Genomic DNA, 15942 nt, shown 5'->3' on the forward strand with positions numbered 1-15942 from the left:
CGAATGACCAAAATTTATGTATTGAGCTCTTTCGTTTAGCAAAATTATAAAGGGGCGCTTTTTATTTGCCCCTATTTTTAAAAATGAATCGATAAATTTCGAAGCGCAACTAACTTTATCATTGATTTCGATTATATCATTTGCCTTTTTTCCAGATAAATCGAATTATTATTTTATGCCTCTTGATTTTGACAGGAAAGAACCATGTTGTTTTATTTGTAGTTGAAATTTATTTTTTTTAATCGATTTTTTTTTATTTTAATAAATACGATTTAAAACCGTTCTCAGAATCGTTTTTTTCATGCATGATTTTCTTATCTGCCACTAGAATTGATTATCTTGAACCAGCTTTCGGCAAAGCCCTTTTTATTCCTTATGGCTGTATAAGGTACTTGGAATGTGTTCTTCAGAACCTCCTGTAGGTGGGCCTTTTTACTCCTATAGGTGTTTTATATATGTTTTAATGGGGTCTATATAACAAAACGTTGTTTTATAACAATGTTTTGAAGCACCCTTCAAGCTTCTTAAAAAACTTAAATTGTTACTTGGGATTGGTTAAAAAAAATGATGGAGAATTTAGTGTCAATAGAGGGTATAATTGGAGTTTGAGTAAGTCAATTTTATCGTGTGTAGCCAGTCAGGGCGATTTGTGAACGCGCTCCATTGAGTGTAAAATTGCGATAATGTTGATGGAATCTATTGTCTGTTGGAAACTTGCGTGAGTATAAATCGCTACCTTTCAAAACGAAAAATACAACGTCCAGTCACTACAGACATCATTCTTAAAATTGTCATATTCTCAGAATTGTAATAATCCTCGAATTGTCAAACTTTCCAAAATTGTCAAAATTATCAAAATTGACATAATTTTTAAAGTTTTCGAAATTGCCCAAATTACTAACGTTATTAAACTTGTCAATATCGAAAATAGTAAAAATTGTTAAGTTAGTAAAATTTGTGAAATTAATCCTAACTGTCAAAATATTCAAACTGTGAGAATTGCCAAATTTAAATATTTCAAAAAACTGTAATCGTCTGAATAATTTTTTTCTCTCTTTCTAGAAATTTAATACCAGATGATCCCGTTATGATTATGATTATGATTCAAAGCAGTAATTTTATTTGTTGATGTAGATCAATTTTAACTAATTCGTATTTAAATTAAGAAAGTGTTTATTAATCGCAGCGCACTAAATTGGACTGCGCACTTATGACTGCGACATTTGTGCGAACTTGTACATTCGTGCGACCTGTCAAATCAGTGCAAAATCTGTCGGAGTTCTACACGCAAACCTCTTTTCAGTCAAACTTTGTACGGATAACTGCGATTGCAAAACATTGCACGAAATCCGATTTTCGATGAAAGAGATAATATAATAATCATTTTAAAATGCTTTAAATTTATTTAATTTATTTCATCATTAGAATTTGTCAAAATCACTCACAGATTATTCTCTCTTTGATAGTAACTTCAGTGAATAAGTTTACCTCTGCCATTATAATTTATTGAAAAATCAACTGGAATACGCACAGAAATATAAAGTTGATTTGTTCAAGTGTTTCACTGAAACATTTCTGACATTTTGGAAACATTTCAAAACTCAACGAATTCGCTGTTCATGTTTCGTTTTCCGAACGAAACGGAAAAAGTGACAAGTGAGCAACAGCTGATTGTCTGTCTCTTTCTGCAATCAGGCTTTAAACAGCGTTCGTCAGAGTGAGATAGCAAGTCAGAATCCATGCATCGGTTTCGTCCAACTGCCACCAACGACGAAAACAACCCGCACAACAGCCAGCATAAAGAAGCGCAAGCTTCGTCAAGTTTTTTTTCCACTTCTGGCTGTATGCTTCGTCGTGGTTTTCCATCCGTCGTCGTCGTCGCCATGTTTCTCAGTTGGGAAAAGACAACGGGATCATCGGAAAGTGTCGAATCTTGGCAGCGAAACACGTACTGAACCTTGCATGAATTTTCCATTATTGTGGCCTGAAAAGATTTCTAAGCAACGGTGTTGAAAAAAGTACTGTTTAAAAATCAATGTTAGCCATAAATTGTGTGGTTTGTTTGAAGTTTTTAATTTTGGCTGCATGCAAGTTCTGTTTTTCGGGGTGTAATGTTGGATCGAAAAAGTGCGTTTGTGTCATGTCCATAAGATAGAAATTTTCCCATTTTAGACATGGATTAATTGAGGAAAAGTGCATGCACTAAATTTATGTTTGAAAAGTCGGAATCGGTGTGGTCTGCGAGCTAAATTCGTAGAAAGAAAGAAAAAAAATGTGAGTGCAATACTTTGGTAATATTTTTTTCTGTAATAAGAAGCAACAGTGAAGAAAAAGGCGAGCCGAAGGGAGAGAGAGAGAGAAAGAAGGAAAAAAGGCAAAAGGTTCATCACGCATAGAACAGAGGAAAAAAAAATCAGGGGCCGTGTTTGATCAGATTTTGATTCTGAACCACACGAAAAATTGGGAAGAAGTTGCGTACATGGTGTGCGAAGAATCGTATACGAAAGAAAAAGGTGGTCGACCAGGAATAAAGAAGTCGAAATCTTTTAACGAATGAAGGAAGCAAGGAGAGGTCACAAAAAAGTTGGAACAAACGTGCTAGTGGAAGTTCTCGTTGCGGGTGGGAAACGCAAAAGGAGGCGCGGCCATTCGACGAGGAAGGTGGTATGGTAAGATTTGTTGGTTTGCGCTTGGAATAGAAGGGTTCGATCGGCATCCGGGTCTTAGGCCCGGAAGGGCATTCGAAGCAATATGTATATTCAAACATCCGTCCATTATAAAATTGATGAAAGAAGTTGATAAATCGATGTAAAACTTTCTAACATGATAGACGAAGAATTTTTAAAATTTAAAAATATACCGTGATGTAAGATAATATATAATATATTTTGATGTTTTATTTGGGATTTTAAGCCTCTTGGGTTTATTCATCCCATATATCTTACTAATAGTTTGCAACCCGTTATGGGATCGTTTTCCAAAAATATGAGAACAGAGCTTAAATGACGATTTTTTTTTTAATTTCACAAGGAATTTTATCTTCTCATGAGGTTTTCGTCCCTATTTAAATGACGATCTTCACTTTAAAATTTATATAAAGTACCGGTTTTGAGTGTGGTACATTCAATTTTTGTCTAAATTCTTCATTTAAAGTATGCAAAAACTTTCAATCTACGATGAAATAGTTTTGAATCCATGCATCTTTCAATTTCGATGAATAAATGGCGGTGAATGTTGTTTGTTTGTGTCCATTCTCTTACGAAGCTAAAATGTAAGGCATAATTCATTAAAAATATGTCGAAAAGCATAAGCACAATCAATGTTAGAAAACGGAAAAATTGAGGTGAAACCGTGCACCCATGGTCAACTATCATATTTATTAACCCATTCGAGACGGCCACTTTTTTCGAACACGTCCCCGGGGAGCGAAAAATTTTTATCCTTTGATTTGATCAATTTTTATTTAAAAAACATGAATACAATGAAATTTTCAAAATTTAATCGTAAATTCACAAAAATTTGTCCATTGCACACCGTGTGTGCAGTCCGCTCCGCTACGGTGTGCAATGGGTAAAAAAATGAAAAAAAAAACACCATTTCAAGCATATTCATCATTCGTTTCAAAATTTTGTTCTGTTTTATTAGAAAGAATTTAATGCAAAGAATATTATGTTACGTGGTTTGAACCAAGAATTAGTTTTTTTTTTACTTTTTCCAATGAAAATATGTTTATATTTGTGATTTATGACCAGGTTTTCAATTTTGTCAATTTTAACCAAAATTTACCTTCTGTAGTTTTTGTTCTATCCGAGAACTATTTAAGTTATCTAACTATTTAAGTCCGTCTATCTTATTCTTATAATAATTTAGAACTATATTTCATAGCGCTGATGTGGTCTAGTGAATAGGCTGGCGCGAGTCTGGTAACCCAGGCGTACTAGGTTCGGATTCCCGGTATCGGCAAGAAAAACTTTTGGGTTCGAATCCCATAAGTTACCGACAGGTGAGATGCTTGGGGAGTAAGTAGAGGCCAGTCTCGAACCCACCCTTGTCCTTCCTCCAACTGGTATCAGGAGGGGTTGGTTTGTTATCTTGAACTGCATTCTGAGACTTGAATCATGCATTCAGTCAGAAGCTGGAATGAAAATGCAGATAAATTTTTAAAAAGATACTGGTATAAGTTTGAGATTTCAAGTTTTGAAATCGGACTCAAAATTAAATTTCAAAATGTAAAAATATACCTAAGCTGGAGATTCTTAATTTTCACCCATACTCTGGATTTAACATACTTATTTTAAAACATAAATAAAACCAAAACTAAAAACTATTAATCTTAATCCATAATATAGTAACCAGTACACAGTACTATGATTTCAGAAATAATTGTTCAAATAACATTGAAAATCATATACCCATATTCAGAATTTGAGTTCAACTTTTCAACTCCGAGTTTAAAAGTAAACTACATTAACAGCACAAAATAAGCTTGTATATATATCTGAATATTCTGATATATCAGAATTTAAATTTGGTTCATTCTGGCGATTTTTATAAATTTTATTTTCTGAGATTTTTGAGATTGATTAACCCCTTTTCAAATACACATTTATAACTTAATAACTTCCCAAGTGAAATTAAATAATAGCATTAAAAATTTCCCAAGTTTTGAATTAAAATATAGTAAACTTCTACATGAGAAATCTAAAAAAAGTATCCCTTGTATCATCAAATATTCGGCCAAATATAACATTTTCCTGCCCTTTTGATGTTGCAGCTTTCATTTCAAGACATTATTATGGGCTTTTCATTCCTCTTAGAGACATGTAGAAAATAATGACAATTAATCTCTACTTTCGCGTCCAACTCTTACAAATCTAACATGGTTTTTCGAAGAATAAAATTTTTGGATAGAATACCTTAAACTTTATTAATTCCCCCCGCAGTTAAAAAATGACAAAATATTAACATTTCAAATATTGTTAAATAATATTTTTAAATTGCGACCCAGAGATGGGTCTTGACTCAAACATTCAGTCAGCGAAACTTTTTTGTAGAGAAATGAATCCAACTTAGATGAAATTTCAGGGACTAGATAAGAGAAAATCGATGTTGAAAAACATGCGAAAAAAATTCGCCTTGTCTCCCGGTGAGACTTGAACCCACATCTTGCGCCTCTCCGGGGCCCATGTATTAACATTCTACTACAGGAGACCAACCTGGCGTATGAATATTATACTGGTTGAGTGTCGATGTCTATCGGAATGAAGGGAATAGTTCTCCCATGTGATCATAATCATTTTTCTTGGTCTATTTCTATTCCCATCATTTCATCTTACGGTAGTTGGAATCAAGTTTTGTAACTCGCGGTTGCTCAGCGGGTGGGTGGTTTGTTTATATTTAGCGGGATTTGTGGGTGGAATGAGTGGAACTCAGGGTCGTATTTTTCTGAGGGATAGCACAGACTACTTCCTCCGGAGTATTCAGAATATTAGAGGAAACTCCAATAGGGATGTTCATGAAACGGGGAAAATTTACCATTGCCACACTGCGAGTGGTACCTCGCATGTTCCCAACCGGGTCAAACTGTTATTTTAAAATGAACTAATTCTGCCAGGGACTGATTTGAAGTGAAGTTTTTGGTGGTGCCCTCTTGGCCCAGAACGTAAAACGGACAAAATAAATGTAAAATGTTCAAAATTACTCTACTAACAGATAAGACCTATCGGGTTTAATTAGATTACATTTTTCAATTTATTTAAGACTAATTTTCTTACTGACGTCACATAAAGGCATACTTGCGGTCTGCGGTTAAGCTTTTGTCACTTGCTTGAATGATAGTTGTTTGGCTCTGCGTTGCTCTATGCCGGAACCCGAAGTACAGAGGCCGGAGACTTTCCTCTGGTTGACAGATTCCACGTCTGTCTGGAACTGGTTCTACCCTCATAGGCTCCATTCCGGCGTCCCGGAAGAGCCCCCGAGCAGCAGGTCGATGTTTCTATTTTCTGACACCGTTTTGGATGGAAGGTGATGACCGTTCTAGTTGATACCGTGTGGATGGTAGTTTTTGCAAGTTGGTAGATTCTTCCTGTCTGGAGTTTGTTGTGCCGTGTGCTGCTTAGCCGAACGAAAAAGAATAGACCAAAACAAAAAAGGCCCTCTTGGACCTGCCAAATAGGTTATAATACATGTGACGTCATATTAACATACACGTGGTTTACAATGTGTTTTTCTTCGGTTAACATTACAAATTTACCTTTTTATGTTGTTTTTTTTTTGTAGAGCGTGCTGTTACACTAGGTGTTGTGTGTAGTTCAAGCACTTTTTGTATTGGCTGTTTATATAAATAAATTAAGTTTTAACGTGTTTCGCAATACTTCGCTATTTTCTAACAAACCTTTCTATTTTTGATACATTTTAACACAGTTTTCTTTTAATTTTAACGTGTTTGTTCGCAAGGCTTTTTATATCTGTAAATATTTTTTTTTTTTTTATTTATTTACAAAAGGTTTTATTAGGCATTTTACTTATAAAGTTTTTATGTGCCGGGAGTATTTTTCCTAACTTTGGGTTAGTAAGAGGGGGGCCGTAATCGTCGCGGCTACTCAACTGTTAATTCAACTATGTATAGGAAAGGAAAGGGGATTAACTGGGGTCACTTCCAAGAACAGTTTCCGTTAGGGTCCGGTGGTGGCTTCCTGTAGCTGTGGTTTCGATAGCTACCTCAGGGTTTTCGACTTCCTGGCCAGCCTTCTTTGTGGTGTTGTAGGACCCGTCGGATGAAAGTTTGTTCTAATAAATAGACGAAAAGAGCATTAGATAGAGTACAGACAGAGGGGAAGAGGACTAAACGACCAGTTCAGACATTTTAAGATATTTGTATATAGGGTACAAATATTCAAGATCTAAGTTTGCCAAGATGTCTCGAATTGGAACACCAGGTAGTTTACTTCGGGCCCTAAGGGTATCCAGTAGCCAAGCCCTCGATCGATCAAACCGTTCACACGTCCACACAACATGATCAATGTCGTGGTAGCCATCCCCACAAACACAAACATTGCTTGTAACTAGATGTATACGAAACAAATGCGCGTCAAGCCGGCAGTGATTTGACATGAGCCGAGAAACCACGCGAATGAAATCGCGACTCATGTTAAAATGCTTAAACCATGCCTTCGTCGGAACCTTAGGGATAATCGTATGGAGCCAACGTCCCTTTGTGCCATTGTCCCAGCTAGACTGCCAAGCGTTAATCGCTAAAGTGCGAGGTATTGAAAAATATTCATTGTAAGTTATTATCCTCTCAAAGATTTCACCTTGTAACGCGCCCACCTTAGCCAATGAGTCCGCATTCTCATTGCCTTGAATAAGACAATGAGACGGGATCCAAGCTAAGGTAATCCTGTACGAATTTTCGATCAAAGCGCCCAATATCCCTGAAATTTCCAGCAAAAAATGGGAAGAGCGCTTCATCAGTTTCATCGATCGAATCGCCTCAACGGAGCTGAGACTATCCGAATAGATGAAATAGTGGTCTACGGGCAGAGTGCGAATGTGTTCCAAGGTACAATAAATTGCGGCTAGTTCGGCAACGTAAACGGAGCATGGCTCTTGAAGCTTGAAAGAAGTTTCAAAGCGCTCATTATACACTGCGAAACCAGTCGCGCCGTCGATTCTAGAACCATCAGTAAAGAACATTTTTGTAGGGTCAATTTCACGTACTTTTGATGCAAAGATTGAAGGAATGACGTTGGGTCGGACGTGATCTGGAATTCCACGGATGTCAACGGTCATGGACAGATCGAATTTTATTAAGGAACTACTGATCGGGTAAAAGTGACTCGTGTCCGAATTTAACAAAGAAGGGTTTATTTCTAACTGACGAAAAGTTTTATAATTGTTTACATATTTTACTTGCGAATTAATATTCATAAGCCTTTCCAAATTTTCTATCACCAAAGGATTCATAGTAACACTTCGAATTAGGAAACGTAGCGATAAATCGAGGAACCGATTTTTCAACGGCATTACTCCCGCCAGTACTTCGAGACACATCGTATGTGTCGACTGCATACAACCCATGGCAATACGCAAACAACGATACTGTATTCGTTCTAGTTTAATCAAGTGGGTTTTCGCGGCGGACTCAAAGCAAAAGCTTCCATATTCTATGACCGACAGTATCGTTGTTTGGTATAACCTGATGAGGTCCTGTGGATGAGCACCCCACCAGGTTCCAGTAATCGTTCGAAGAAAATTGATTCTCTTTTGGCATTTTTGTGTCAAGTACCTAATATGTTTTCCCCAGAGGCATTTAGAGTCGAACCAGACACCCAAATATTTAAAACTAAGAGATTGAGTTAGAGTTCTACCCATCATAAGGAGCTCTATTTGAGGAGGGGAATGCTTCCTTGAAAAAACTACTAACTCGGTTTTACTAGGCGAAAACTCGATGCCTAGATTCCTGGCCCAATGTGATAAATTATTTAGAGTTTCTTGTAACGGAGGTTTAATTTGAGTGCCTTTTTTACCTGTGATATGAACAACACAGTCATCCGCAAGCTGTCTTAGCGTGCAATTTTGTGCCATACAAGCATCGATCTCTCGGACATAAAAGTTGTATAGCAGGGGGCTTAAACATGAGCCTTGGGGTAGACCCATGTAACTAATTCGTTCAACTTTGGTTTCTCCATGACTAAAATGCATGATTTTTTCAGACAACAGGTTATAAAGAAAATTATTCAAAATTGGTGAAAGTCCGCAAGAGTTAAGTTGACTAGATAGCACTTCTATGGACACCGAATCGAATGCCCCTTTGATGTCCAGAAATACTGCCCCCATCTGCTCTTTTTGGGCAAACGCCAATTGAATGTCTGATGAAAGTAATGCTAGACAGTCGTTCGTACCCTTGCCTCTACGAAATCCATATTGTGTACTTGACAAGAGATTGTTTGATTCAACCCATTTATCCAGCCGAAAGAGAATCATTTTTTCGAGCAGTTTCCGGAGACACGAGAGCATTGCGATCGGCCTATACGAATTGTAATCAGAAACTGGTTTTCCCGGTTTTTGGATGGCGATAACTTTCACCTGTCTCCATTCATGCGGCACAATGTTCATCTCTAAACACTTATTGAATAAATTCAACAAGCGCTTTTTAGCGGTATCTGGCAGATTCTTCAACAAGTTGAATTTGATTCTGTCCAGTCCGGGAGCTGAATTGTTACATGACCAGAGCGCAAGTGAAAGTTCGACCATCGAGAATTGATCCTCCGTTTCGGAACTATTCTCTGTATCCCGATAGTTTTTCTGAGCTGGTACTGCGTCCGGACAGACCTTTTTCGCGAACTGTGTCAGCCAACGACTCGAGCTTTCTTCACTTTCGTTCGAAGGTGTGTAATTTCGCATGTTTCGAGCTGTTTTCCAAAGCGTGTGCAGAGACGTTTCTCGAGATAACCCATCCACGAATCGCCTCCAGTACCCACGTTTCTTACCCCTGATCAAGTTCTTAAACTTGCGTTCCAAGGACAAGTAACGTTGGAACTTCTCTGGCAATCCAGTTCTGCGAAACTCAACAAACGCCTTGCACTTTTCTCCTCGCGCACGTGAGCAGTCTCCATCCCACCATGGAGTGGGAGGTCGTTTTTGTATCGTCGAATTGTCATTCCGTCTGACCTGTGCCCCGATTGCACAGTCCACAATTGTTCCGGACATAAAACTGTACTCTGCCTCCGGAGGCAGTTCTTCCGTTGAGTCGATGGCTTCAATAACACCTGATGCATACTTTTTCCAATCTATATTCTTTGTGAGGTCATAAGGAATATTGATCTCTTCAGGTGGACTACGACCACTGGTGATAGAAATATTGATAGGCAGATGATCGCTTCCCTGAGGGTCTTGGATTACCTTCCACGTACAATCCAAGCTCAGAGAGGAAGAAGCTAAAGAAAGGTCTAAAATACTATGCTGTGATTGGGATCCATTAATTCGAGTCACTTCCCCATTGTTTAAGACAGTCATGTTGAAGTCGTCGCACAGCTCATATATCATGTTAGCACGATCATCATCACGTGAGCTACCCCAGCCCACGCCATGGGAGTTGAAGTCTCCCAGAACTAGTCGGGGTTCTGGAAGAAGTGAAATAATATTCGCCAATTGGTTCCCGCTCACGCTTGAATTTGGCGGAATATATACCGAGGCTAGGCAAAGGTCTTGGCCTTTAATTCTAGCTTGGCAACTGACGACTTCAATACCCGGAGATGGTTGTAATGGAATACGATAGAAAGAGTGGCATTTCTTGATCCCCAAAAGAACGCCACCCCCTCTTTGCCCATCTCGATCCAGGCGAATAATATTGTGGCTATGGAAGTTGAAATCAGTGTTTGGAGAGAGCCAAGTTTCGCATAAGGCGAACACATCACAATTCAAATTGTGTACCAATACTTTAAAGGAGTCTAATTTTGGTAAAATACTTCTGCAGTTCCATTGCAATACAGAAACAATTTCTCTTACCTCAGTGGACGAGTTATTCATCAAAAGAAATTGCTTCTGCGATGAGGGTCATAGTGCAAGCTTTCTTTTTCAAGACTTCTCTTAAAAGAGGTACAAACATATTAATCATAGTCCTCCAACCTGCTGGTACACTGAAAAAGTCCAAGATGAACGCAACAATTTCCGAAAATTTCATCTTACCATCAGATGAAAAGCTGGGCAAACTGTTCGACGATGGATCAGATGCAGTTTCTCTGGGAATTGTTGCATTCCTGTTTGCTACTGATGGTCCTGAATTCTGAAGGAAAGTCTGGGGTTTTGACTTACCAGAAAGTGGAGGGAAGTCCTTCGGGGACGGATTAAAACCCGGAGGTCTCTGAATAGGAGGGGTAGAATTACTATTTCCACTTTGAGGATTTTTGGTTTTATTAACTTTGCTGGCAGCTAATCTGGATTGTGTGTTAGTTGTGCGTTTCCTTTTTGGAGCCTGTGAAACATTTTTTTTAACAAATGGCCCAGCTGAAGTTCCTTCGCATGGATCCTCCCCTTCGGATTCATAGTCACTTAGAAGGCCAAACTGGTTCTCTGAGACGATTGGCAAAGACTTCATCAGCATGTCTCTATATGATTTTTTAGAGCGAGTTTTCAAAGAAGTCTTGATTTTTTCCCGGCGCGATATGTACTTCGGACACGCCGAGAGAGCATGAGATTCCTCGCCTGTGCAATACAAACACTTGCTTACTGCTTGTACTTCACACGAAGCTTCCGCATGCTTCTCCCCGCACTTAGAGCAGCGTGCCTGATTGCAACAGTAGGCGGCCGTATGATCCAACTGCTTGCAATTCTGGCAGTACATGACCGAAGGCACATAAAGTCTCACAGGTAGACGAACCTTCCCGATCGCAACGAAATCAGGAAGTGCAGTGCCGGAAAAGGTAACACGATAGGAGTTCGACAGGGAAAATGTTCGTTCTTCCCCCTCGCCTGATGCTGATTTCAACTGACGCGCGTCCAGCACCTTGACCGTGGGAAGACCAGGGTCTTTGAATCGACCAACCCCGGAATTCACAAGATCATCGACGGTCAAACCCTCTTCGGTTACCACTCCGTCGATTTCCACGTCACGAGCGGGAACGTATACGCGGTATTCGATCGTAAACTTCGGGTCACAAGCAATGGCATTCGCTTCCTTCAGGCTACCAACAACAATGCGCATCTTGTGCGGTCTCATCGGCTGGTAGCTGATTACGGAAGGGTAAGATCTGTCGAGGTCTCGGGCGATGGAAATCACATTAGGTGATTTCCCGTTCATTTTGGACCGGATGTAAACTACCCAAGGTCCCGTCGATTCAGGTTGGTAAACCCGACGACGAGGGGGCGGTTTAGGCAGCTGGTTAACTTCTTGAGGGTCTGGTGATGGTGGGGAGTTGCCAAACACAAAGGGAACCTGAGGGTTAGGGGTCTGTGGGAGGGGGGAAGGAGTATCTTCCGTGTCCGAGAGGTACATCGGTTGAATGTGGATATTTTGGGAAGACTGTTGTTCCAGAAGATATTCTTCGGAGAGGTCGTCCTCTCTAAAAGGAGGATGCATGCCTTCCTCGTCGCCGTCATCCGTTAGTCGGTTGCTTTCCGACATAACGGGCAAGAGTGGAGAGTCAAACCTTTATAAAAAAAAACTCAAACAAAATTTTGTTTGAGAAAAAAGATAAAAAATTAATATAAAATATAGTAAGAATAAAAGAAAAGGAAGATATAAATAAAATATATAAATAAAACCAAAAGGAAAAAAAAAAAAACTTTTTTGGAAAAAAAGTATAAAACCAAAAAAATATTTCGAACCACCCTAGTTGGTCGAACCACTCTAACACAACTGGTTTCGAACGAACAACGTGGTTTCCTATCCGTCTATTATGACGAATGACCTTGCTGGCTGGCAATCGTGTACAACAGCGGGGCCTTTTGTTTTCGGCTGATGATAGTCTTCTGATGCGATGCCGCGCACAAAACTTAATCACTTTTGTGGTATCACTTTTTCCGATAACGAGTATATCGGGTATATCGAATAGCAGAGTGCCCTAACGGAACACACATCCGGATGATCAGGGCGAAATTCTTCACACACTATATGCTATTTACGGAACACTAGCAGGAGCAACGAAACACTACCGCTTGTGGCGAGTGATGTGGAACGAATGATGATATCTGTAAATAGTAGGAATAGATTTTTAACACTTTACACCATTAAATTTTAACTTTGAAACATACACTACACGACGCGCATTTCCGTTCTTCAAAACGGTCCCAGACAGAAAGAACGGCTATGCAAATCCGTTTTGTAAAAAGGTCTATGATATTTTTGACCGACACACATACAAAGATGAGATTACGCGGATGTGTCGCTCTCCGGGTGATAACACTTCCTCGCGGTGACGCAGGCGATCCTCCGACGCCCATGAACATCTCTCGCGAGAGAAGTGGCTGCGTGCTTCTTTGGGAAGGCGGTAAAAAGGAAGGAATCCCTGAGAGCCCTTGTGAGTGTCGATGGCTTTGACATTTCTAAGTCATGATTAAGGTACTGATTTCTCAATGTGTCGGAGACACATTATTTTGTATGTAATGAACGGTTACAGTTTGGACATTTTTAAGCACGGCAAGATTTGCATTACATTTTTTTCAACATCGATTTTCTCTTATCTAGTCCCTGAAATTTCATCTAAGTTGGATTCATTTCTCTACATTGTTAAATAATTTTCACGAAAAAATTTAACCTTAAATGTTTTGAAAAATATATTTTATTTACTATAATTTTAAAGATTTTGGAAACCTTTGTTTTATTGACAAGTGGAAGTTTCGATTCTGATTAGTTGAACGAACTTTAAAATCTCCTAGAGAATTTCAGATCCGAAACGTCAACCACATGATATCATAATGTGGTTTTAAAATGATACAATGCTGTGCTTCAAGATTCCAAAATGACGTCCAAAAATTTAAAATTATATATATAAAGAAGTTTCCGTAAAAAAAAAGTTGTCAAAGTATGAAATAGGTTGTTGTCAAAAAGGTGACATTTTTCGTTGGACAAATGAAATACTTCGATTATTTTCTTACCCTTTTACATTTCAACATTTAAATACTTTATTATCGGTACGAAATGCAACAAGTTTCACCGTTATTGTTGCAGTTGTGAATAACTTTTGAATTAAAAAATTGATTCTCTGAAAATTTTCAGTTTTCATGCACTTTTACTTACAAATATCATAGAATTTCTATTTGTTTGGTCAATAAATGTTGTAAAAAGTACCGTGAAAGACATAAAATCTCACAAGAGAAAACCGGGAAAAAACCAGGAATTTAAAAATGGAAACTCGCTGGCCACACCCTGATATTTAGATATTTTTTTTTTATTTTGTACTATAGGGGAGATGAGGGCATAATGGGCACCTTAAGGAAAATGCTTATTTAACCATAGAGAACAGCTGTAATATGTGAATTACATCATTGTTTCGTGTTCCGACACTCAAATAGTCTATTGTCTAATTGGATGAAACTTGAAAAAGTAGATAAAAACGTTTAAAGAAGCATTTTAAAAAATTTTGCCGAAAGCTGAAAACCAGTCACTGTAGAGGCATAATGAGAAACCCCCCGAGGCAGTATGAGCACCATTAATGAAGGCATAATGAGCATTTTCTGCCGGGGAATCTAGCAGCGAATTCGACTCGATGAAGTCAATTGAGTAATAGAGCTACAGCTCAACTTGTATCGTCTGATGATTTGGCCTATTGGTTAGATGTCGGAGAGATAATCAGTAGGCTCGAGTTCGATTCCCGGTGGAGGTGATTTTTTTTTCTTCATTTATCATTTATGATCATGATTGCACTAAACGGTGAGGCGTAGATTCATCAAACAAAGCAAAAACAAAATAATCTAGGTCTGTTTGTAGAATTCAAAGAATTAACACATGTTCATACATTATGTTTCTGGTGTTTTGTTTGACGGATGATGCTTTGATGCTATTAGCCGTATAATGTAACGTTAAAAAAAATCAATCATGAATGGTATGTGCAAAAAAAATCCCCTCGAACAGGAATCGAACTCGAGTCTACTGATTACCTCTCCGACATCTAACCAATAGGCCAAATCGTCAGACGATACAAGTTAAGCTGTAGCTCTATTATTCAGTTGACTTCATCGAGTTGAATTCGCTGCTAGATTCTCCGGCAGAAAATGCTCAATATGCCTTCATTGAAAGTGCTCTGTTCGCCTCTAGTGAACAAATTAAAGTAAAAACGCGTTTTACAATTGATTAAAGTGAAAAATCAAAAATTTTATGATGCTGAAAATTTAGAAACAATGTGTAGATCATGTTGCAGTGCGTACATTTCAGATCAAGATGATTTAAAGGTCATAAATGCTTATTTGGTGGTGCTCAAAAATTATAATATTTTCGTCACTTGAGAACCTAGCTGGTTATTATTTAATATTTCTGTAAATATGAAAAGGATATTTATTTTTTGGTGAAAAATTAATATTATAGGTAGTACGAAACAAGTCCTCATGAAAATTTGTTTAAGAAAATACGTACTTATGTATAAAAATGGACTTCTCATTATGCCTCGGGTGCTCGTTATGCCCTCATCTCCCCTATGCTGTATTTTTTGTCAGGTTACTATTTCTGATCTTGGTACAATCAGCGAACAGAAGTTTTTTTGCATTTTATAAAATGAAATAATAATCACTTTTATCACACAATAAATAACAATACTCCTTACGGCTGATCGTGTCATGAATAGAATTTTGCGCAGTGGCTTTAAATGTTTAAAATAGTTTCAATCATTATTTTGCTAAGATTTTGCACAAGAAGTAGCATTGCTCAAAGTAAGAAATGAATAACAAAATGTTCAAGTAAAGCAGGAGCCACCTCTTTTCATAATAAAATGATATATGTATATGGTCTTATCTCCAGAAAACCTTTATCAAATTTATGTAAAACATTTATTTTTTAATGTAAAGAAACCATCCTGAACATTTAAACACTCTACAATCGATAACCCAGTCATCAGGATACTATTTCTGGTCTTGGTACAATCAGCGATGAGAATTTTTAATAGATTTTTCAAATGAAATAATAATCACTATGTTTGCGACATTACAACTCTTTTCTCTCAATTTGTATTACTTTGATGACAAAGTTGTAGCCAGGGAATTTTCCTATTAGGTCATGATATAGAGTTGAAATAACGTTAACGATAAGACATGTGTTTCAACAGTGATAAGATTAGTATGATTTTACCGTTGAATAAACCATTAAAAAGGTTAAAATATCTTCAAAAAAAAAAACAAATTTTTCTAGACCCCCCGATGAATTATTTCAAATTTAGGCTCAAATGAAAGGGGAGAGTCCCAGCTTTCGAGTGGTGCAGAAATTAGCGATGCTATTGTTCGAAAATTAAAATT

At 37.9% G+C, this 15942-nt stretch overlaps 1 protein-coding gene across 6 annotated transcripts in view; it reads left to right on the plus strand.

The window, feature by feature from the left end:
• The first annotated feature begins 1867 nt into the window (after positions 1-1867).
• LOC129740934 (dual specificity tyrosine-phosphorylation-regulated kinase 2) overlaps positions 1868-15942 on the plus strand; it is an 80421-nt gene continuing 66346 nt past the window's right edge. For 2 of the 6 annotated variants that reach the window (XM_055732578.1, XM_055732581.1), the window contains exon 1: positions 1868-2669. The gene's annotated coding sequence lies outside the window, so the exon portion shown is untranslated. The remainder of the gene's footprint in view (positions 2670-15942) is intronic. The other 4 variants (XM_055732580.1, XM_055732579.1, XM_055732585.1 and 1 more) reach the window with 4 other exon arrangements.

The sequence above is a fragment of the Uranotaenia lowii genome, chromosome 2, assembly GCF_029784155.1.
Source record: "Uranotaenia lowii strain MFRU-FL chromosome 2, ASM2978415v1, whole genome shotgun sequence".
Classification (NCBI taxonomy): Eukaryota; Metazoa; Arthropoda; class Insecta; order Diptera; family Culicidae; genus Uranotaenia; species Uranotaenia lowii.